Source organism: Leptonotus elevatus, chromosome 6, assembly GCF_054856555.1.
Source record: "Leptonotus elevatus isolate MCC_2025b chromosome 6, RoL_Lele_1.0, whole genome shotgun sequence".
NCBI lineage: Eukaryota > Metazoa > Chordata > Actinopteri > Syngnathiformes > Syngnathidae > Leptonotus > Leptonotus elevatus.
The window spans coordinates 19,393,209-19,417,807 of NC_141244.1; the positions used below are offsets into that span (position 1 = coordinate 19,393,209).

The 24,599-nt window shown below is 40.4% G+C and overlaps 1 protein-coding gene and 1 long non-coding RNA gene across 4 annotated transcripts in view; one reads left to right on the plus strand and one right to left on the minus strand.

The window, feature by feature from the left end:
* LOC147172543 (uncharacterized) overlaps positions 1–24,599 on the minus strand; it is a 100,337-nt gene that overhangs the window by 30,125 nt on the left and 45,613 nt on the right. The window contains exon 5 of one of the 2 annotated variants that reach the window (XR_015095407.1): positions 2,408–2,499. The exons of the other annotated variant lie outside the window; for it this stretch is intronic. This is a non-coding gene — a long non-coding RNA (uncharacterized LOC147172543). Of the gene's footprint in view, positions 1–2,407; positions 2,500–24,599 lie in introns of those variants that run through there. 2 annotated transcript variants of the gene reach the window in all.
* Positions 24,016–24,599, plus strand: part of LOC147172544 (uncharacterized) — a 9,735-nt gene continuing 9,151 nt past the window's right edge. For both annotated transcript variants that reach the window (XM_086077395.1, XM_086077396.1), the window contains exon 1: positions 24,016–24,563. The gene's annotated coding sequence lies outside the window, so the exon portion shown is untranslated. The remainder of the gene's footprint in view (positions 24,564–24,599) is intronic.

The window sequence follows — 24,599 nt, forward strand, 5'->3', positions numbered from 1 at the left end:
CTCTGGATGGAGGGAGGGGGGGGGGTGCGCTCGCCGAGAAGTGGGGCTCCCCCGGGAGCACAAATAGAGATGTTAGCACTCCAAAATCAGAAGCAGGCAGTGTCACTGCTTTTATGTTAGCGAGAGACAAAAAGATTCTTCTTCTTCGTGTCATCTGTCATGACGATACAAAAATTCTGTGTCACGTCTCGTTTTTTCTATTGGAAGAATGAAAGCGCCTTTACAAGCATCGAGAGTAGCAGACATCCTCGTTTTGGGGGGGAATTTAGCGAACTATGGAGGCCGCTAAAATTCCATTTCATATTCCATTAATCAACCAGCCACACGTAGCAGTGGTTAACTTTTTTTTACCCCCAAAATTAACATCAGTTCTTAGCTTTATTTCAAGTCCATTGCCATGAGTCTGGAGCTTTAGTCGACAAATCAGCTAATTGGTGGCGTCCTGTGAGGCCAAAAATCACCAGGAGTGTCTTTGAGGTTAACAAAAAGAGAGACGTGCTATCAAATCAAGGACGCTTCACTTTGTGCTCCAGCCTGATAAAACAACACACGCATTTGCTCTATCAACACATCTGATGCCGTCTGGACTCCGGACCCTCTCGGACCCCCGACCTTCGCCCCTGAACCTCCAGGGGCTCCCTAACGCGAGTCGACGGCCATTTTGTGAGAACGTGGTCGTCTCGCCTCTTCACTTCAATTGCAGCGAACAACAACCGAAGCAGGCAGATCGTCGTGTTCGCATTCGGTTATGTTTAAATATCATTTCGACTCTATTTGTTTATGGCCCATTGTGCAAATGGAAAAAGAGAAGCAAAGAAATAATTTGTTTTCCTGCTAAGCACATGATGAACTATGATGTGAGCAAAAACAAAACAAAAAAAAACATTTAAATTGTAACAACAGTGTGATGATGCCTGACTGCTGCTGTTGATGGACAAAACCAACAAAACAATTTTTGGGAAACACAGCTGAGAAGCTTTTACACTTTCACATAATCTTTAGTACCAACAGCATTTAAACTTGTGTTGTTCCGATACCGTTTTTTTTTTTGGGCCCCCGATACCGATTCTGATACCCGGCTTTGCAGTATCGGCCGATGCCGATACCAAGTTGTTTTTTTCTCAACATGAAAAATCTGTCCTGCCATTGGTTCAGAGCATTCAAGGGCCAATAGGATATCTTCAAACATGTCAGACATCAGTGAATGTCGTGCATGAGCAAGACACAAGATGCTGCATCCAAAGTCCTATATTAGCGTCAGAATTAAATGGTATCGGCATGTTACTTGTTAGTACTCACCGATACCGATACCACTGTTTTAATGCAGCATCTGGGCCTCTGCCGATACCAGTATCGGAACAACACAAATTTAAACTAAGGTTAGTTATTACATAGAGTATATCGCAACTCAACTTTATAAGAAAAAGTAATATAACTAAAATAAAATATAAAAGTAAGTAAAGTATAAGTCGTTATTTACACTATATTAAGCAAATAATAAAAAAATTATTTTTATTTTTAAAGGAAGTTGTTCATGAGATGTGATTGCCCTTATGAGGAAGAGGGTGTTATTGAGTCCCCCAAAAAAATCCAAAAGAGCATCTGATTAGCTGCAGGAGATCATCTGTAGATCCTCAATGAGTCTTTGCCCTGCTGACAAATGGCATTTGTTGACTCAATCAAGCTGATTCGGCATCTTTAACCTCAAATGGCCGCCGCCGACATATCACAGGCTGTGCGGTGTTCATGCATAGTAGCACAATTCTGGGTGCTTTCAAAATTGGGGTTTATAGATGGAGTTTTAAAGTTTTCAATTTAGGGTTTGTATTTCAAGCTTGAGTTATGATTTCAAATCAGGATTTCAAACTCAAGTTATGATTTTAAATTCGGGTTTCCATTTTGAGATTATCTTTTAAATTGAGGTTTACCGCTTAGGTTAGTTTTTCAAATGATGGTTTTAAAATTTGGGTTAGGCTTTTAAAATGATGCTTTGAAACTTGAATTGGGCTTTCAAACCAGGGTTTATTAGTTGCCATTGGGCTACTATCAGGCAGGCTACAAAGTGTAAAAAAAATTAAAAATGACAAAAAAAAGCTTGTGTCCTCTTCCCCTGATGGCGCAGTGGTGAGACACGGCACATGCGTGGGTCTATTAGTTTAGTAATTGCTGGCCGATTAGCAGACGCGGCGCTTGGCAGGGCCCGGAGGCCCGCACGCTGCCTGGAAGGAGAAGCACCTCCTGGAGGATCCTGATACAATACAGCCGCCTGGCCACAATATATCCTGCCCGTCCTCCCCTCGTGGGTCGCCGCCTCCATCAATCCTCCGCCGCCTGTCTGGACGCCGACCAGCTGGCTTCATTACGGCCTCCTCCTCCTCCTCCTCCTCCTCCTCCTCGTCTTACTCCTCTGCCTTCCGCCACATTTTCCCACCGTTTTATCTCTGGTGCTCGTCCAGACTTCGGACCTTCATGCGGGCTTTCTTGCCGCGTAGCTGCCGGCTAATGAAAGAAGCGAAGTGGCCATTGTGCTGATTTGTTCTCTTATGCTTCTTTTAAACGGGAAGTTAAAAAAAATCTTCACAATATGCCGTGTGCTTCCCCACTAGTTTAAACACTGTATTCTAATTAATATAGCATTTGTGGAATATAAATGCATCGGCTTTTAACCATCTCAGGGAGCGGCCATTTTGCCACTTGCTGTTGACTGAAAATGACATCACAGTGCCAGGTGAGCTCAGCTTGCGAACGTCACATGACCAAACCGCAAAAACAGGTGAGCTGTGAGGGTCGTTTATTAAGCCTGGGTTAGGGGTTAAACAAAAGGTGTTGTGGGTTTAAAATAGGATTTTGAATTTGGGTCTCAAACAATGGTTAAAGTTGAAATCAAGGTTTCATGTTAGGATTTAAATTAGCTACACAACCTTGGGTTCGTTTTTTTCCCCCCCCAGTGAGGGATCAGCCAGGTTAGAGTTTCAGATGATAAAAATTTGTTTTAAGACGAGGGCAGATTTTGAAAATAGGTTGGTTAGGGTTTCAAACAAGGTTTTCACTCTTGGGTTAAGGTTTCAAACAGATTTAGGTTTCAAATGAGGGTTTCAAATTATTGTTTCCAACAAGAGTGAAGTTTTAAACTAGAGGGTCAAGCTTGGGATGGAGCTTCAATTTTAGTTTTGAAACTAGAAGTTGAAACCCTAATTTGAAACGTTAAACATGAAACAATGATTGAGAGACCTAACCTTGGCTTGATCACCTTATATAACACTAACCCTTGTTTGAAACCCTTACCTTGGCTTGAAACCCTCATTTGAAAGGTTTAACCTAATTCAAAACCATAAAATTGGCTCAAACCCCTGCTTTGAAACTCTAACTCTAGTTTGAAAAGCCGTAATCCAGGGTCAAAACCTTGCTTTGAAACCTCAGCTGTAGTTTGAAAGCCTAAACCAGGCTTGAAACCTGAGTTTGAAATCCTAGCTCTAGTTTGAATATGTAAATCTAACTTGAAATCCTAATCTTAGCTTGGAGCTGTAACTTCCATCCTACAAAGGTGATTCACCTCATGTTGAATTAACCCTGGTTTGAAACCCTAACCTTGGCTCGACCCTGACTTTGAAACTCTTAACTCTACTTTGAAACCATAACTCTGGCTTGGATTCGCATTTGGCGACTTGCATCTTTCATTCCCATTCATCTTTGCGTCCCTGCTGGCTCGCACACACCAAACACAAAGTTTTGAACTTGTACAAGCCTCTTGATCACAGAGTTAAATTCTGACGCTAATCAGCAGGCATCCTGATCCACTCACTTTGCCTAATCTGTGTAAATCCAGATTAAAGCTGCCATTATGACACCAGTCAAACAGTCCTTTCTTCCCGCCACTGTGTCTGTGTTTGACGGAGATCTGCAGTTGGACGACGGACGAGTCGCAGCCGACTTAGTCGCCCTGCCTTTTCCCGTTTGTCATTATTTGCTTTGGAAGGATGACGGGAACTGGAGAGCAGACCGCAGATGGTCCCTGTTGATTGTTTCTTGATAGGACGCCGCTGATAGGCAGATGGCACGGAAGGGTTGCAAGTGGAAGTCTTCTACCGAGTCCTTTCAGAATCTTGATGTGGTAATGATATGGAAACATTCATTTCAAAGCCTTGATATCGATCTCAAGGTCCTTGCATTAGCAGACCTTTGCTCTTCGTCCTCAACAGTAAAACACTCAACTCAGTTCATTTTTCTATGATGGGTCACATGATAGCAAATAGCAATTGATGGCCTACTTGTATTTTAAACCCTCAAACCCAACTTGCCAATGTGTATATATATATATATATATATATATATATATATATTAAAAAAATTTTTTTTTTAAATCTGTAACCATAGTTTAAACCCCAAGACGGGCTTGAAAAACCAAAGTTGATCAGCTCTGAGCGTCACTTTTTTGGTTGGGGTGCTTTCATTTACTGTGTTGTGTGCGACGGTGTGAGAGAATATGTTGACGCTCCGGTGCGCACACATGCATAAATAATAAGTAAAACTTTGCTGCACCTCTCGTCTGGGTTTGCCGGCCCCCAGCGCGAGTCACCTTCAAGTTTGCAGCTATGCTACAATTACTTCACATCTGTGTTGCACGGATTGCTTGTCGCAATTTCTATGCATTCCGTTTTGTTCACTGCTGTTTTTAAAACCCGCTGCTTTTCCTTGTGAACATGCTAGCATGCGCGTGTGTATGTATGAGTGCGTGTAGTGTGTTAGTGTGCATTACAGCATTATGTTGTTTTGTTTTTCTGCTTCTTTAGCTTCGACAACACAAAGACGACGAAGGGGGGGGGGGGGGACGTGGCCCGAGACATAGATTTAATATCCTCGTCTGCAACAAGGCAGCGTCTTGATGCAATAATCTCAAATTAAATCATGAATAATGGAGGGAGGAAAGTCATGAAGAGGGATTAATAATTCAATAGATAAATAATTTACAAAATAATCAAATACATAAATAATGATGTCGGCCATAAATAAAGAATCTGATTAAACCTTTCCAGGCAGGCAGCCTGGTGCATGAAGCTACACGAGCAACAATCTAAACAAAACAAATAAATACAGTAGATTCCTTCGATATATATGTACATGTATTGAGTGAGAAATAGCTTTGCGCTGAAGTCGTATGTGTTATTTGACAAGTGGAAATGAATGTTAAGATGGATCACTGCATGCACACACGCACATGTACATTAAAAATAATTTGCACATGTTGTCATGTGACACGTCATGCAGCTATGAAATGGCTCATATTTAGGGTTAGATCTACTCCATATATAATTTATGCCTAAATGTACAGTATGCACTGCACTGGATGCAGCCGCTTGATTATAAACGCATGCTAACAACAATACAATACATAAAAAAATCAAGTGAGTGTATGAAGACTTCTTTATGGTTCACTATTGATTAACACTATTTACTGAATCATTGAGGTTTGCTGTCGTAGGGTACAACTTTACTGCATTAGTCCAACAAATACCTAGTCCCAATATTTGTATCCCTAGCTCTATGTAGTTTGAACCTTTGGTGCTTCATCCAACATTCCTAGTTCTATCTACTATCCTTAAGTGTTACATTCTTGTTCTTACCTACACTCTAGAAACAGTTGGGTTAAATGTAACCCAATTGTGGATAAAAAATGGACCGATCCACTTTATGGTTCAATTTGACCTAACTTTCTGGGTTGTTTTATACAAAACAACTCAAATTTTGACCCAAACTTGGGTCATATTAGCCCAAGTAGAGGATCTGACCCAACTTTATGGGTCATTATACACAATATGACTTCATTTTTATTTTACCCAAAGTTGGGTCAAAATGATCCCAGTAGAAGATGTGACCCAACTTTCCAGGTTGTTTTATAAAAATTAACCTTTTTTTTTTTTTTACCCAAAGTTGGGTCAAATTGACCCAAGTAGAGGAGTATGTGACCCAACTTTTTGGGTTTTTTTTATACAAAAATGACATTTTTGTGTGCAAAACAATCCAGAAAGTTTTTATTCCATTTTTATTTTACCCAAAGTTGGGTCAAAATGATCCCAGTAGAAGATGTGACCCAACTTTCTAGGTTGTTTTATAAAAATGAACTTATTTTTGTTTTTACCCAAAGTTGGGTCAAATTGACCCAAGTAGAGGATTATGTGACCCAACTTTCTAGGTTGTTTTATAAAAATTAACCTTTTTCTTTTTACCCAAAGTTGGGTCAAATTGACCCAAGTAAAGGATCCAAACCCAACTTTTTGAGTTTTTATAGAAAATTACCCAATTATGACTCAAAGGTGAGTCAAACTGACCCAAATTGACTGTCTAACCCAACTTTCTGGGTAGCTTTATTCATTATGACCCAATTTTTGACCCAAAGTTCGGTCTAATTGACCCATAATAGGGTTATTTTTGACCCAAATGTTTTTAGAGTTTATCATCCCATCTATGAATCAACATTTGTAGTTCTGACTTCCTATCTTCATTTCATTCATTTCAAGTCCTAACCTTGTATCCCCTGTCCAACATTCCCAGTACAGTATGTCTTGCCCTCCATTCCTTGTCTGAACCTTCTAATATTTGTTTTTTGGGATTCCTAGTCCAAACTTCTTATCCCTCGTCCTAAATTCCTAGTTCGGACTTTCTATGTTTTGTCCAACATTCCTAGTTCTAACCACTTTTCTTGATCCTAAATTCCAAGTCCTAACCTCCCTGGTTATACACTTAAGTTATATACTTATCTAGTTTTATGGTCCATACTTGAATCTTAAACCTCAATCTCCGGTCCAACGGTCCTTGTCCTTACTTTCGATTCTAACTTTGGTCTTACATTCTTAGGCATCTTTTGTCCTAACCTTCAATCGCTCGTCCTACTACATTCCTATTCCAAACCTTTTATCCTTTATCTTTTCTCTAGTAAAGCATTCCTAGCCCGGCCCACTAAACTTCATCTTTACCTCTAACTTTATTTCCTTTAATCTCTGTCTACTTTCTGCGAGTCCTCCATCTCCCAGGGTCCGTTTGTCCTGAGTCAAGTATGATGAACCCAATGATTGGTGTTGTCCAGTCCTTGTGATACGAACAGGAACTGCAGGTGGCATCCAGAATGCAATGCAACACCTTAAAGCTGGTCCCGGGAGCGGGAATGGCTTTGTGGGGACTAAACAGTGATTATCTTTGTCACAGCTGCCTTGGGAGTGTAATCTATACCCACATACATCTTCCAATCTTCTCAATGTGAGATGACAGCACCCCTTTTCGTTCCCCTAACTTGCTGTTTGGACATTCTGAAGTGCTTAGGAGATGTCGGCCGATATGAATTTAAGTGTCAGTAAACCCACGCAGGGCTTTTTTTTAAAAACGGTCCACCATCCAACCCTCGTTTGATAAAGATTTTGTACACAAGTTTGCTATAGCAGACCTGCTATATGTGAAAATCTGTCACAGAGAGACCATATAAAAACTTTTGGTGGTAGTTGTACCCCTCCGGCACACTTAAAATACATTTGAACATATTAAAACACACTTTCTTCAAGTATTTGTTATTTATTGCCCGTTTTCTCAAGTGTGCGCTGTCAAGAAATGTGAGATTATCGTATAACATGACTAAATTCTGGTTTGCCTGTATACTGTGGAGAGAGAGAGAAAGAAAAAAACATCAAAATCTGTGATATATAGTGGAGGCGTGAACGATGAAGCGCAATATAGCGGGTAACACTGTATTTCCATTTGTATAAGCGGCAGGCAAATTGATTTCCTGCCCGAGTGGCACACCCGGCTGTTATTTACATGTTAAAGGCACTTTTCTTTGAAGTGCACATTGTGCACGTAGCAAATAGACAAGAGCAACAGTGTGACAAGCAAAAAACGTCAAAACGGCGTCGCCGCAGATTCGGAATAAAAGCAGCTGAAGAAAACAGCAGCAAGGGTATAATCGAGTAAGACGTCACTAAGCTGATTTCTGCTTTCAGTAGCGTGCGTGTTTACCTTGAGTTAGGATGGATATAATTGATCGTTAAGAAATGTGCAACGGTGGGAAATTGATTAAATTGTTGCTTCAAGCAGTTGAGGCAAAATGTATCACATAAAAAATCCATACAAAATGGTTCAACAGGATTTATTATTAGATCGGTGACTTCAACTAGGCCGTTACGTCGCCGTGACCTGTCCTGGTTTGACATCTTTTTTATCTATCCGCACTCTAGCACACGTATCGAGTTAAAACTAGTTAAGACCATCGGATCCCTATCAGTTCACACATCGTCACATGGGCACGACTGAGCCGCCCGCCCCTGTGTGTGTGCGTGCCAAGACATCATAAGAGTAGAAACCATTTGGGCCAAATTAGGCCTTCTTCCACATCCAGTAGAAAATACTCCACACCGCTGTGTACTCCATCTTTTTTGGCATCCAGTAAATAGTTCAACTGAGAATATGCAGTCTCATGGTTGTTATTATTAGTATAGCGAGCATTAAAGATAAAAGAACCGGTGAAGGTTCCCATCAGAAGTTTACGTAACAGTATGATGGTGCGGGATATAAAATAAAAAAAAAGGGGGGTAAAAGGTTATGACTTGGTAAGTAGGACAGAAGACAGAGACAGAAGAATAGGACTAGGACTAAAGGACCAAATGATTTGTAGATTTGATTCAATTTAGAGTGTGACCAAAAAGACTCAGTTTTAGAGTAATATTTACATTTGGAAGAGAGTAAAAATAAATAAAAGCCATTCAAGGGTTGAGGAACGAATTCACGACCTTCAACTTGGGAGGCAGCCGGTCTACTCTAATGAGTCACGCAGCTCCTGCTCTGTGCTAGTATATCGCTCGCGTCAGCTGGAATGTGTTTTTGGTCTTCTCTTAGATATAAGCAAACATTAGGAGGGGCGTAGAGGTAGTGTGGCAGTCTACCAAGCTAAAGGTTGTGAGTTTGTTCCTCAAACCCTTGAGTGACTCAACCCCCCCCCCCCCCCCAAATCTTTATTTTACTCTCTTCCACGTGTAAATATTACTCTAAAACTGAGTCTATTTGGTCCCTATCTAAATAGAGTCCAAATGATGACTAAGAATGGAGGACAACAGTTATTTTAAGACCAAGAATGTAAGACTACAAAACGGGTCAGAACATGAATACAAGACTTGTGATAGAAAGTTTAAATTGGGAAGTACAATAAGTATACAACGTTAGAACGAGGAGCGTAGACCAAGGACTGGAGGATAGGAATGCTTGGAATGTCGGACTAGGAATAGGAATGTCGGTGTAGGAATGTTGTCAATGCAGTTGTATTCCTCTTAAAGTGACATACACATTGACAGAGAGGATGTGGTCTTTTTGTCAAGCTGTCAAAGTCATCAGTCGCTGGTTCCCGTGGAGACAAAAATGAATCATCATTAATTGATGCGCAGTAGCTATCAGTCTAAATATTTAGTCACCTCTCACAGACGACTTCTTCATTTTAAATGGCTTAAAAATACTTTATGTGTCCACTTGGGGCTGTTTTTAAATATTTGATCAGCATCATGAATAATGAATTAATGACTCATGCACAATGTGTTTTTCATTTATGTGTCCACAACCTGACTTTATGGGTCGACACGATGACATTTACTTATGAGTTTCTTTGTCCACAAGACCTGAAGCAAAAAGTTTGTCAAATATTTATATTTATTTAAATTTAAGGGTTGATGAGCATGTTGTTTGTTATTTTTGAGGCCAAATAATCTAACGTTTTCAGGGCTGGAACACAAAATGTTACTGCTGTGTTCATTTGTGTGGAATTGACATTTGGCTCAGTGGCACCGCCTGGAATGTTTCTGAAATTCCTGATTGTCCATCCAGAGCCCTTCCACGTTATTACAAGCGATGTCTATGCATTACTCGCCCTAACCTTCGATGCCGAGCCCTACATTCCTAGTCCCAACCATCAATCCCAAGTACTGTATTACTAGTCCTAACTCCTTCTATCAACTAGTACTGATCTTCTATCCTACATTTATATCCCCACAAGAATTGATCTCTAGTTCCAAATTTCTAGTACTCACTTCCTCCTGGTCCCAACCTTCTATTTCTAGTCCTACATTCTTAGTCTTACACCTCTGGTCAAAACTTTCATGCCATGTTAAAACTTTGTAGCACGAGTTCCTGCATTCCTATAGTTCTAACCCACTCGCTCGAACCCTCGTCAGACCCTGTAACATTCTATTGATTTGATCTAAATTCTAATTGGTGTTCTATTTAATTTGATATAAACAGGTAGCATTAATGCTGATAGTAATAATAATATTAATAATAATATAATATGGAACTACACCAAACCACTGTCAAGGCCAAAGGTTAAGAAGAGCTGCAGTGTTGTCGGATAAAGAGATTAGTGCTGAAGAAAATTATGATATAAAAATATGCTGTTACATATTACGTGTGACTCTTTTTTTTTTTTTAAACAAACATTTTAATAGTGTGAATTGGCATGGATGCCTAAATGAGCAAACACGGATGCATTAAAGAAGACATTAGGACTGCCTTTTAAAGTCATTAAAAAACGAAAAACAAGCCTACAAAAAGAATTTGTGGAAAATGCTGGGAAGCAGCAGGAAATAATGTTTTCATCGATGATAAAGAAGGGCTGATCAAACTTGACATATTTCTAAAACATGATGCCAAAGCAGCACTAAATGATCATTTACTTGATTGCAAGTTTAATGGCTTGTTATCCATCACGTTATGTGAAGACGATCCCAAAAATTTGAAATTATTTTCTTGATATGTAGTTGACGTTTTGGTGCACTTCTGTGTATCTCTATTGTGCTGTATTCATATTGTATTTCATGTGCCTCTAATATACCGTATTTAATTCATATTTAATGGTCTTTACACCTATAACGCAGCATATTTAAGCCATATTTACTGCCCATAGGCATTTAATGTCACATATTAACCGCATATTTAATATTCTGTACCACATTTGTACACGTTTGTCAATGTACCTGATTTGCATCCTACTTTATGTTCTATACACATTTAGTGTACCATATTTACATCTTATTTAATTGACATGCCTCTGAAATGTACCATATTTACTTATTTCATATGTTCACCTCTAATGTAGCCTATTATATTTATACATCCAATGTACTATAGCTATATCATATTTAATGTCATAAAATGACAAATATAAAGTAAACATGCAGTTTGAACGCCTGTAAAGAACCGTGAATGCTTTCTACCCCGGCTCAAGTCCAGCAGTCGGACTTTGGCTTCAGTTGTCACTTTCAGGAGAAAGAACGGCGATGGCGGCAGCTGGCAGGTGCGGCAGTTTATCACAACGCCAGAAATAATCCAAAGTGACAACTGGCAGCGGCACAAATGATTTATTAGTCTTTTTACTCGGCTCCTAACCATCCTCGGGGCGGGAATCAATTATTCACTGCCGACGTGTCTTCAAATCATTAATTCTGCCATGAGCGGGAGACGAGTCGAGCGGGCCTCGGACGAGGTTTACCGGGTGAGTTGTGCGACACTGGGTCGCGCCGGCCAGGCCGGAGTGCGACAAGATGTGAGGAACGTTTTTTGGGTCCATTTCTACCAATTAAGCTTGTCACAACATTAGGATTCAAGGGAACGGCAGCTTCGTGGCACCCGAGTGAGTTTGACGGTCTAATACCAGCTCTCGTCAAGAAGGGGAAAACAGTCCTTTTTACTCTTACTAGTTCGAGTTTAACTTACTGAAACATATATTTAATAGTATTCCTTAGCGCTTATGCTCACTTTTCGCTGTGAAGTAATGAGAGACTATTGTACAACATCACAAGACTCTCGCTCACAGATCTTCAAAATAAGAGGCCGAGTGCGTTTGCTTCCTACGGATTTATCACTCCTGGTTACCGTTTACAGTAAAACTGACACAAAACAAAACTGTGTATATTTAAACGCCAAAATACACCACCAAAACAATTCAGTTGGCTAGCTTACTGCTAACATTATATAAGGTGAAACGCTAATGGAAATGAGTATAGATGCTAAGTATTAACCTTCAATCTCTTCCAGTAGACCTCAGTGCTGCTGGGCATGTTGCGCCAACGCTACACTTTTAATTTTGCGGGATAAGCGGCACTCGTTTCAACACCAACAATTGCTACATTTGTACCACAGCATTAGGAAAGGGTATGTACTATGTGAAAAATCGGACTTTTACACGAAAATATTACTCATCACAAGCTATGACATAATGCGATGATGTTAACGTGAGATGTTACTCTGCGATAACAGGCTAGAATGTTAATTCCGCAAGAGGTGCAGCACACGTTTCACAACGAGCATTTTCTCCATTCGTAGCAATTAGGCATGTCACAATATTAGGAACAGCACACTGACAGCGGAGATGAGTGAGATTGACGACATGAAAGGTGGCGCGGAGTAGACTCATTCTTCTTGCTTTGCCTGGGAAAGGCTTCAAGTTTTATGTATAATTAATTTGGTTGTGTTTTGGAAAGTTGTGTTTTATCTGCCATAATTCCAGCCCTCTCATCTTTATGAATACAAAGCATATATAATGCGCCGCCCGCCTGTTATTAATTATGGAAATAACACAACAAAAGCACATCCTAAATCCATTACGCTGGTAAGCAAGACTTGTCTCAATAAATCAGCATCTACAATCAAAATTGAAATCATTTTTTATGCATAATGTATGTGCTTGTTGCCTGCAACATCTGTTCATTATGCAGAGTAATGCATTCTTGTAGTTTTTTAAAAACTTGCGTCCTATAAAATAATCATAATGACTGCTTCATTACGGCTCGCGGGAAGACACCACCAGTACATTTTACAATACGCCGCCTGATTTACGCCTTCATTTACTTCCTTTATGGTTCACGCCGTCACAGGTTTGAAGGGAGAAACGTGTTTGTTCATTGTTTTTTTTTCTTTTTTAATACATGCAAAGTAAATGAAGCACACGTGTGAAATGGCTGTGAAAGCTGTGCAGACCGCGCGTTCGCCACTCTGTCATTCATCATAGATAACAGATAAAGCAGAGATAGATAGATAGATAGATAGATAGATAGATAGATAGATAGATAGATAGATAGATAGATAGATAGATAGATAGATAGATAGATAGATAGATAGATAGATAGATAGATAGATAGATAGATAGATAGATAGATAGATACGGCTGTAGCTAGCTAGCTGTACAAGTAGCTAGGTGGGTAGTTAGCTAGGTAGCTACTGTTGCTCGATAGCTAAATAGGGTGGTTAGCTAGCTAGCTAACTAGCTGGGTCAGTACCTATGCAGGTACTAGTACCGGCAACAATTGCACTACAGTCATATCACAATACACTCATTTTGTGACAATTTATACGTAGGAATAATCATATTTCAAGGTTGTAACGACTGTACTTGGTTCATCAAAGCAAAATAACATTTGTTAGCTAAAACAATTCCAAGTTTCCTTTTAAAAAAACAAAGCTAACAAAGCCCCATGGAGACCTCCATGAAGTCGACACCGTGGTGAGAGTTGTCGTCTGCCTCTACATACGTTTTTTTTACGCTTCATTCGTCCCGCCACGCAAGCAGGAAGTCAGGCCAATTAAGATGCCAGAGGCTGCGAGGTGGATACAGATATGATAATAACAACCAGGGAGCAGTCAGAGTTTTCATATTTATATTTCCTGCATTGAGAGATGTGGTGAAATATTGACGAGGTGACCTCCTTTCATCTGCTGACCACAGCCTGTGTCCTCGGGTCAGGCCTCAATTATTGATCACCTCCTCCCAAGCGAAAAATCGAAGAAATTCTTCTTTTCACCTTATTAAACACGGTCTCCTGATGCCTTTTGATTGCTCATTTAGCCATCAAACGTCTAACACAAGGGGTGCCCAATGTACGGCCCACAGGCTATAATTTATCGTTATATTTTTAGCTTTAATCAACAAATTTGGGGCTTAATTTAACAAAAAACTGCTTCGCATCTCTGAAAGTCTTTATTTGTAATGCTTGTAAGAAGAGTAAAAAGTTGGGCAAGCACAAATTGGCACAGTGTGATCCGGTCCAATGCTGGCAGCCAACCATGTGGCTGGAAAGGGATGATGGGTTTGCAGTAAGCGGCAGCTGAGCCGGGTGGGGAGGAAGAGCGGCAGGAGGAGGAGGAAGAGGATGGGGGGGGGGGGCGGGGGGGGCGCGATCGGGGAGGGATGCGGGGCATGTTGTCGGGGCGGTCGGGGATCAGCGAGGAACAACAGCGCTGCTCCTGTGCGTCTGCTCCCTGACACTTCCCCTAATCTGATAACGAACGAGGACAGGTTGACTGGGTTGCTACCTGGCAGCCCACCTGCGCGGCCACCGCCACCGGATTGGGGGCGGATAAGGCCCCGGCCTGGGTTTGGCAAGCGCTCGGCCCCGCAGCCTCGTGAGGACGCTTAAAGGGTGATTAATCATTGTTTAGTCGGCAGGAATGGGGGACGGGAGGGGAATCTGCGTCGCGCACCTCTGAAGCAATTAATCCCCGTGATCTCCACCAGGTTTGTCTTGTAGATAAGTCGGCCTACCAAATTGTTCCCAATTCATCAAGCAAGCTCTAAAAACACACAATTTATTCCCCGTCATTTTTTTCACCCCCCCCCCCAAAAAAAAAAAGCAACGACTTGTGTGGGTTATATTAGCTCCATTTAAGACATGCACTCCAGAATATGACGGCAATCGGCTTAGTCTTATAAATTGACACCTCTCTACTAATAAAGTGCGTGGATAGAGGAACCTGAAACTGATATAACCAAATATCTAAGATTACAGCTTTAAGTGCATCATCAATAATTTGTCATCTTTTAACAGTTAGCTGGCTTCGCCTCGAACAAACTGCATTGACAGACCAAGACTGACATTTATGACAGGACAAATTTTTCTTTGATGGAATTCCAACATTGATAGTTTGTCTTCTTTTTGGGAAAGTGCAACATCAATAATTTGTTTTCTTTTATTTAGGATTAACAAATGGACACATTTCTAAATAATGCACTTTTATTTATTATGCAATTGATGAGATGGACACAGATGAGAATGATGAATATTTAGTCATATATACAAGGTGAAATCGTTTCATTTTTAAGAAAGTGCAACATTAATAGTTTTTCTTTTATCTTTGCTAAAAGTTGACTTGACTTACCTACAATAAATTGCATTGGCAGAATAACTTGATACTTATATAATCTAATACTATACGTTTTGTTTTCTATTCAGGAAACTGCAACATAAAATATGTGTGCTCTTCTATCTTATCTAAAAGTTGACTCCTCACTTTTGAGACTCCATTGAACGTAGTCCCGCTGATACAACCCAATATTTAGAAAAGTGGACCAGCTAAAATAGCATTTTTAGGAAAGTGGTGCAAAATCAATAGTGGTAATGAATGGTGATTTTCTTCTTTCTTTCTTTCTTTCTTTTTATGCAAAGTGAATTACTGGGACGGTAAGATCCCCTTGATCGCCACCAGACTTGTGTTGAGGATAAATTGGTCTCCCAAATTGTTCCAAATTCATCAAGCACATTCTCTCACACCCCGACCCGCATAAAACACACAATTTATTCCCCATTGTTTACGGTGGAGTTTTTTTTGTTTGTTTGTTTTTTTTATAAAAAAAAATATATAAAAAAAAGGCAGCGACTTTGCCACATTGGAGCATGCGTTATATTAGCTCCCTATAAGATAAGTACCCCAGATTACGACGGGAATCTGCTTTTATTGCTCGCATCTGGCCCAGTCACAATTCATTTTCGCGTTTGCAGAGGCAAATTTTGAGCGATGGTGGCATAAATCACGCCGCTAATCAGAAACATAAGTGACAAGAAGCCGTCGCACCCCCGATCCACCAAACACCACCCCCCATGCGCAACAAAGGAGCAACATATGGCTGGGAAAAGAAAGCTTTTATTTGCAAGGTATATAACCTGAGCGTAAAAAGAGATATTACCCGCCCTCATTTGCATTTTTCCGTCATCGCGGCTCTGGCGTGCGCACCGACGACTTCAATAATGGACAAGAAAAACATTTGTGCCTCGTTATAGATTTGATTCTCAACCCGAGTGCAGTTAGGAAAACGAGGTGGATGGATGCGTATTGTTGCAAGGTGAATTACGGCGCGAGGGTCTTTGCTTAAAGTTCACTCCGCACCTTCCAATAAACTGTATTGACAAATGAACAAGATGCTGATATTACCAAATACATAATCATTTATGACAGTTTGAGTTTAGATCTATTCTTTTTAGGAACATTTAAATAAGAGTTTTATATTTTGTCTTATTTGTTCTGTTTTTAGCTTTGCTAAAAGTTGACTCATCTTGCCTCAAATAAACTACATTGGTAGATGAAAATGACATGTATAGCCCAATATTCAATAATATTCAAAAATGTTTTCTATTTAGGAAATTGTCGTCTTTTAGATTTGCGAAAGGTGGCCTCATCTCGCCTCCAATAAACTCGATTCACAGACATAAATTACATTTAAATAGCCCGATTTAAACGTCAAAAACCTCAGGAGAAAAGTTTTTTTTGGGGGGTTGTTGCGACGAATGTGTCAATAACATAAAATCTTAATACTAACATTATAGTCTTATTCCATATTTTAAATGGTTTCTTTTTAGGAATGTGAAACAAAAGTTTGTCTTCTTTTTAGGAAACCAATATAAAATGCTGACAAATGAGTACAATATGAATAAATTCACTAAAAGACAAATAAGACGCTGATTTAACCTGACTTAATAGTTAACAGTTTAAAGTTTTTCTTTTTAGGGAAGTGACACAAAAGTTTGTCTTCTTTTATGCAAATAAACTATGAAATGACATTGATAGTGAGTAAACTGCCTTGAAAGACAAATACAATACTGCTATAATCAAACACCCGATAACATTTTTAACAGTTGAAATATTTTCTTTTTAGGAAAGTCCAACATAGTATTAACGAGAAAGTGATCCCCAGACCCCCTTTTTTTGTTGCAAGATGAATTACGGGGGGGGGTGAATATCTCTGCTCAAAGTTCACACCTCGCCTCTAATAAACTGCACTGGCAGCCGAACCTGACGCTGATGCGACAAGACGAATCCCGGTTATTACGAGTTCTCTGCGGAAAACTCCCGCCTCTCGCTTCCAAATCATATTTGGAGAGGAGGAGGAGGATGGAGGACGAGGTGGGCCGAGGGGGGCACACATTCTTGCCAATAATAGTAAAATGGCTGCGGTTTTAATTGCGTCATTACATAGCCAATATCAGCCGCCTGCCTGCCAATATCAATATTGCCATAACGCGGGCGGAATACAGATGACCCCGGGTGTATGTGCCCCCCCCCCCCCTGCCACTGCCCAACCCCCCTGCACCGAGGGAAGTGAGGGTGGGGGCCGGTTGGCGGCTCGTCTTTCTAATGTCCCGCCCCTGAGTCCCACCCTTGTTTGGAGTTTCATAGCGGGATGGTGCCACACACAGGAATTGATGGGCCTTGAGGGAAACATCTGTGTGCGTGCGTGTGCGTGTACGTCCATGTATGTCTGTGAAAGCGTAATGTATTCATAGTGTTGTGGTCACTCATCATAGGGCATGAATGTCATATTCAGTTTGAGCTTTCAATATAGACTTCGTTTGAGCAAGCGCTCCAAGTTTGATATCTGAACAGGAATTGAAGTGTTTTTTTTTTTCTTTTTATGGACCACGTTTGCAATCTGACATACTATATACCGGAATGTGACAAATATAGCATACAGTTGTCCATTTAAACGCCAAAGTCTTCAACCAAACCATGTCAATTTAGAAAATGAAAATGTTGTTAGCTAAATGCTAACATTTTACTTCCATTGATTTTTTTTTTTAATACCCACGGATTTTATGATAATTATAAACCTTTAAACAACTGCTACTTTAACACACCAGAGCAACACATGCAAACAGAACACACAACAAAATATAATTCAACATTGTATATTTAAAGCAACATTTGCAACCATACCATAGTGATTATGGCATAGTCTAAAAAAAAAAAAAAAAGCTAGCTTAATACAAACAGCCCGCCATGGAGACATTTTCATAGATGCAGCTATACAACCACCTGGATTTTAGAGTCTTATATCAACCTAACATACATGTTTTTTGAATGTGGGAGCAAACCGGAGTACTCGGACAATATCCACGCAGGAACCACCAACCTCAGAACTGTGAAGCGGATGTGCTAGCCACCCCTTCATCGTGTCGCCATTAGCATAGATGCTACAGTAGCTATAAACCTACAAACAACTGCTACCCAGTGCAGCAACACATAAAAAAACGGTAGCCTGGAAATCCAGACTCACTGGCGGCTTTGCCAGAGAGGCTGGTCAACCGCCCTATCACTCGCATTTCTGAGGCGGGGCAAACCTGAGCTAACAGACAGTGGAATCAACCAATGAGAGAAGAGCGGACGTGAAAAGCGACTCGTTGAAGTATTTACTTTAATTTACTTTGCAGAGACTAAGTCAAAATCCAAAATGGCTACTAGCCAAAGAGAGACAATAGTGAATGACTTACGTGGTTGTTGCGGCAAAAACGAAGAGTGAAGAGTGACGTTGCTCGCGAAGACGACATCACGCAAATAGACTCATTTGATTAGCCGGCCTGTTTTTGGAATTGATGTCTATGGATGACCACATTTCTTTTTCAAGAAAGTGGGTGTGGCTTGCCAGGCTAAAAAAAAAAACTGCGCATACATCAAAAGAGAAATGTTCAATCAAACCATATCATAATGCTAACATACAGTAATATATTGTCAAACGTCATAACATAATGTTACGATATTTATAAACCTTTAAAAAAACTTCTACTTACTTGCAGCGGCACATAGAAATCTTTGAATTGATTATTGCCACATCAATGATTTGTCTTCTTTTGAGTAGACAGAGTAAAACAATGTCAGGAGGAGATGCGTTAAATGACGAAACGAGGAAACGAAGGCGAGCTATGCTTCTCTACTCTCCGCAACAAAATTGACAGTCTTTTCGTATTTTTTCACCGCTTGATAAAAGGCAGAATTGCCTTTTCGTAGTTCCCACAATGCACACGGTGTATGCGTGTATCCACATGAATACATTCAGGACCGTAGGGATGATTTTTCCCTTTCAATATTTCACGCGTGCATCCAACGTCCCTTTGCATCAGATTGTTGTTTAACTGTTAATGTCGCGACAGTATATAAGGTCGGCGTGTGTGAGGGTGACTGCCGGAACAGGACAAGGAGGACGGATGATTTATTTACTGCCGACGTGTCGGTCAGATCTGCTGGTGGCTTGCCAGTTGAGTCTCAGGTTAGCAAGTTAGCAGGTTAGCACGGACCATATGAAACTGGCCTGTACCATAGCAAAACAACAACAATCTTGTTCTGAGGCAACAGTGATTTTGTTGCTGTCCCGTTTACATGTATGACAAATTAATATGGCTGTCATCTAAAGAAAATGAAGAAAATGAACAATGGCTACTGACGATTTAGACCAACTTCATACACGGTTGCTCTTTTGACTACACTTTTAGTGTGAAGTGGAGTCGTGATTGTTTATCTGCACCTGGTATTTGTTTTGCCCCCCCCCCCCACTTACCTACCTACCTCCCTACCCCCTCCCTCGAATGATGAGACCCCTGATTGATGGACAGGGTCCAGGACATCTCTGCGATCGACAGCTGTTGATAGCTCTGAAATGGAGAGCAGCAGTCGGAGCGTAACAATGAGCTCATTGCGCTCTTGGCTTGGGCCGCCGGTACTGGGGAGGGCGGGGGGGGGCGCACGGGGTACCTCGTATATTTCACGGGGGACCACAAATGAGTGCACATGGAAATTGGGCTGGGGAGGGAGAGCATCACTAGTGATACAACACTGATAATTACAATAAGTACAGCAAACAGGAAACAACTCAAACTTTCTTTTGTTGACTTGAATGGCTCAACATTGTGGTCATAGAGAAAATTATTTTTAGTATTATATGTATGCCAAGGCCGAAGGTTCTGGGTTTGCTTTTGTGTGCTGTGTATTTATTTATTGATTGATTTATTTTGGAAGGGGGGAGTTGTCGTGCACTGATTTCAATGACATTTGTGTTGTAGCTTCAGTTTGACCCAACAACAAATTGATAAATTTTTTATTCAGAATGCGCATTCTGGTGCCAAAATAGTTTTTTTCCCAGGCCTTGGGGGAGGTCTGCACTCAACTAAAGAGCGCCATTTCCATTTATTTTCCAATGATATAGAACAAGGCCGGTATACATCAAATTCAATGGCCTATTAAGGATGGGACAAAATATCAATATGACAGCATATCGAGTCATCAAACGTCAGCCCGAAGCCTACAATGCAACAGGGGAGATTGTTGTACCTCAAATGGCAAAAATGGACTCTCATTGAGTCTAATAGTCTCCATTTGCATATAGTACAACAGGGTAGAGGAACGCAAATATTAAGACTCCCACAGTTGGAGTCTAACAGACTCTTGGGGATCCAATAGTCAGGCCCAAGTGTACAGGGTCGATTGTTGTATCTTGGTGGACACAAATTGAATCCCATTCTTGGAACCAAAATGTCAATTACAAAAAAAGTGGATTGTTGCACCTCTTGGGCCACAAACCGCCTCAGTTGGGAGTCCAATAGTCAGAACCTGAGCGTACAGGACATCAGGGTAGATTTTTGTACTTTGTTGGACACAAACTGAATCCACTTTTGGAGCCACAAGCATACAGTACAACCGGTAGATTGTTGTGTATCTAGAGACAAAGACAGACACACTTGAGTCCAATAGTCAGCCCTAAGCACACAGCACACCAGGGTAGATTGTTGTACCTCGAGGGATACAAATACAGCGAGTCCTCAAGTTACGGCGGAGTTCCGTTCCGGAGACGGAGTAAAAATCCAACATGGCTACTAGCCAAAGAGACACAGTAGTGAATGACTTATGTGGTTGTTGAATGACTTTGCGGGAAAAATTTTGAAGAGTGACGTTGCTCACGAAGACGGCGTCACACAAATAGACAAATTTGATTGGCCGGGCCCGTTTACGGCCGGTGCTGAATCGCTGTCTATGGACGCCTGTCACCCTTTTTCTTGAAAAAGAAAGTGGGTGTGGCTTGCCAGGCTAGGTATATTGTACCTTGATGGACAATCGAATCCCATTTTTGGTATTTATAACACAACAGGTAGATTGTTGTATCTCTACGGACACAAACAGGAGTCCCGTAGTTAGTGTACGGGACATCAGGGTAGATTGTTGCACTTTTGAGGTCCACAAAAAGATGTTTTTTTTGTTTGTCTGTTTTTTAACAGGTGCACATGATCCAAGCTGTGTTGAAACGTACGAGGAGGCCAAACGTAGCTTTGTGTAGCGCATATGTTGATATACGTCCTCTGAGGTTACCAAAACAACACATTTCAATGTGAAATTAGCATTGTGGGAGGTCAGCGGTCCCTGAGCTTAATTAAGGTAATTTCAACATGGTGTGAATGTGTCTTCTTTTATTCCTTTCCCTTCGTTTTTAAAAGCGCTTATTTGGCAGGCGCTTATTTCTTATATTAAAAAAGACAACATTAGGCTGAAAATGATTTGGCAATGATTTTTGCGACTTTGAGACCCCTATTGAGGGAAATCTCGGGGTTTCGCGCGGTGATGAAATGCTTAATAAGAAAATGCGCGGCGGCTGCCAGCGTCGCCATTGTGCGCGCTAACGGCTCGCTGGAGTGTGCGAGGACTTGTAAACTTTCCAAGCCTCGCAAAGTTCACCTCCCGAGTTTTTGCCTCATCGCGGCATCTGCGATTAGACGGGAAGGAGAACATCTTTAATTGCTTTAAAATCTGAATGCATGATAAAATGGGATTAATTTGATTTCCCCCCCCCTCCTTCGTACAAGTAGCAGATGGTTTATGTCTTCGCAAAGGCTCCTGTTGTAAGATGAGATTCCCCCAGCACGCCTGTGATTGGTCACTGCTAATGAAGCATGCTGGGCTGATTATTGATTTAGAAAATGAGGACAACACGAGTATTGTGCTTGTGTGTGTGTGTGTGTGTGTGTGTGTGTGTGTGTGTGTGTGTGTGTGTGTGTGTGTGTGTGTGTTTGCCTTTGTGTATTATGAGGACATGTCACCTGAATACACGCAACACTGCGAGGACATTTTGAATTATGAGGACACAGCCCATGTCCTCATAATTCATTCAATGCAGAAGTGCTTCTAGGGCTGTAGAAGGCTTAAATCCAAAGTTTTAGCCAATGTCCTTGTAAACCATAATTACATGAATTTGTGTATTTTTGTGTATTTGATGACGCCCCCTGTAGGAAGGTCCTCGTAATGCACCACTTCATGAATTATTCACACCAGTGTATATTTCACAGCATTTGATTGGCTGACCGTCACCTGTCCCCACAATTACGCACATGTCCCCATAATTCCGTTTTTTCTCAAAATGCTGTGTATTGTGAATGTTTGTCTGTAGACGCAGAGCCTTTTTTTTTTTTGCAGCCACCAATTCCTAAGTAGATAAATTAAATAATGAAATACACTATGACATTTAATTATATATTTCAGCATTTAATTCTTGCAGTGGTTGTTTATTTGAAAATATACAATGGTTAACAGCTGTTTATCACATCACTTTGAACAGCTGGAGGCAGAGACAGAGAAACTGTCAGTGCCGTATATTGATTCATCATTTAACATCCCACCCTGCCTTTACAATGTAACATCTTTCTGTACACCAGTGGCCAAATGTTTTGAGAATGACATTGATTTTCTAAAAATCTCCAGTGCTGACTTATTATTATTGTTTTTTTATGATGGCAATTTGCATGTACTCCAGAATGTTATAGTGATTAGATGAATTGCAAAGTCCCTATTTGCCATGAAAATTAAAGTAATTTCCTTTAGTGACCTTACAAACTTTAAGTGAAGAAGGCTTCAGGGCACCCAAGAAAATCCAGCAAATGCCAGGACTATCTCCCAAAGTTGATTCAGCTGCGGGATAAGGACATCACCACCAGTGTAGAGCTTGCTCAGGAATGGCAGTAAGCAGGTATGAGTGCATCTACACCCATGGTGAGGGAGTAAGACTTTTGGAGGATGGCCTGGTGTGACCAGTGAAAAGGGGATTCCATAAATACAGACCAAAATAAGAAAAAAAGAGTTGAAGTTATTTTCTCTGATTAACCCCCTTTCCAAATGTTTGGGGCATCCGGAAAAATGCTTGTCTGGAGAAGAAAAGGTGAGCGCTACCATCAGTCCTGCTTCATGCCAAAAGGAAAGCATCATGTGACCATTCATTTGCAGGGTTGCTTCTCAGCCAAGGAATTGGGCTCGCTCACAATTTTGCCAAAAAACACATGCATCCATTACTAAAGTATAGTACTAAAACATCCTCGGACAGCAACTGTATGACAGCAGCAAGGTTATTTTATTTACTAAAGCAAAAAAACATTTTCGTTAATGAAAAAAAAAACCTTTTTAAAAAACTGAAACTGAAATCACATTTTATGATTACAAAATGATCTATAATTCTAGCAATAATATCCTTTGTTTTCGTCTGTGGTAATTCATTTAATATATGAGCCTTTGGGGTTCATTTTAAATGTGATCTATTTTTTTTTATTGACACTGTAAATCATAGAACAATAGCCACTCTTATCAACAAAGTTCATAATCCAACGACTGAACCAATTTGTTGATTTGAACGGGATTTATTATATTGCCCTGAGTACGGAAGTGACGTCATCTAGCAGCCCCGATAGAGAACCGCCCCCGGCTCTATTTACTTCACGAGATGTGATGGCGTGTAGCTGTGCTAATGAGGTAGGTTTGAAGCTCGAATTTTTCCTGTTGTTGTTGGTCGCTTGTGTACATTGCTCCCTCTTTCGCGAAAATGATTTATAATGCAAGTCCAGTGTAAGTGCAGCTAAGCTTACGTTAGCATACCTAACCATCTGTTGATTATGATGGATGCAGCTAATTATTTAGAGTTGCTACGCTTCTGTTAGCGACGGTTAGCATAGCAGAGCTAACCGTCTGTTGAGTAAGATGAATGCTAATTGCAATTTTTAAGAGGAAATCAATAACAGGCTGGTTTTTGATGTGAAAATATACAATGGCTTAGTATTACCAGTACAGTATAAATGAAGTATTGGTAAATTGCTGCATTTGTGTTTACTTAAATTTGTTCTTTCAATAGAAATATTTCAGTAAAGTCTGTTAGTGTTCATTACATTTAATTTATGCAAATATTTAGCAGAGCTGTGCTATCCACTGTATTTTATTTTCGTTGGCACATTTACTGCACACTGCACAGGCTATTATGGTACACTGAAAGTCAACTTCAAGACATTTGCACCAAGTTACCTATCAAACTGATTGAAACTCATTTTTTTCTATAGCTTTAGATCATTATCTTCAGTGAGACATGTCAGTCATGAGGCCACAGAGGGCAAAAGTTAAACCCAAAGAAGAGGTAGCATACTTTTCATCCTTAGGTAAAGACAAGAATGGCTTCACCATAAAATATATTAATTAATTCAAAGGTGAGTATTGGTAAAATATTCTTTAGTATGGGTCTA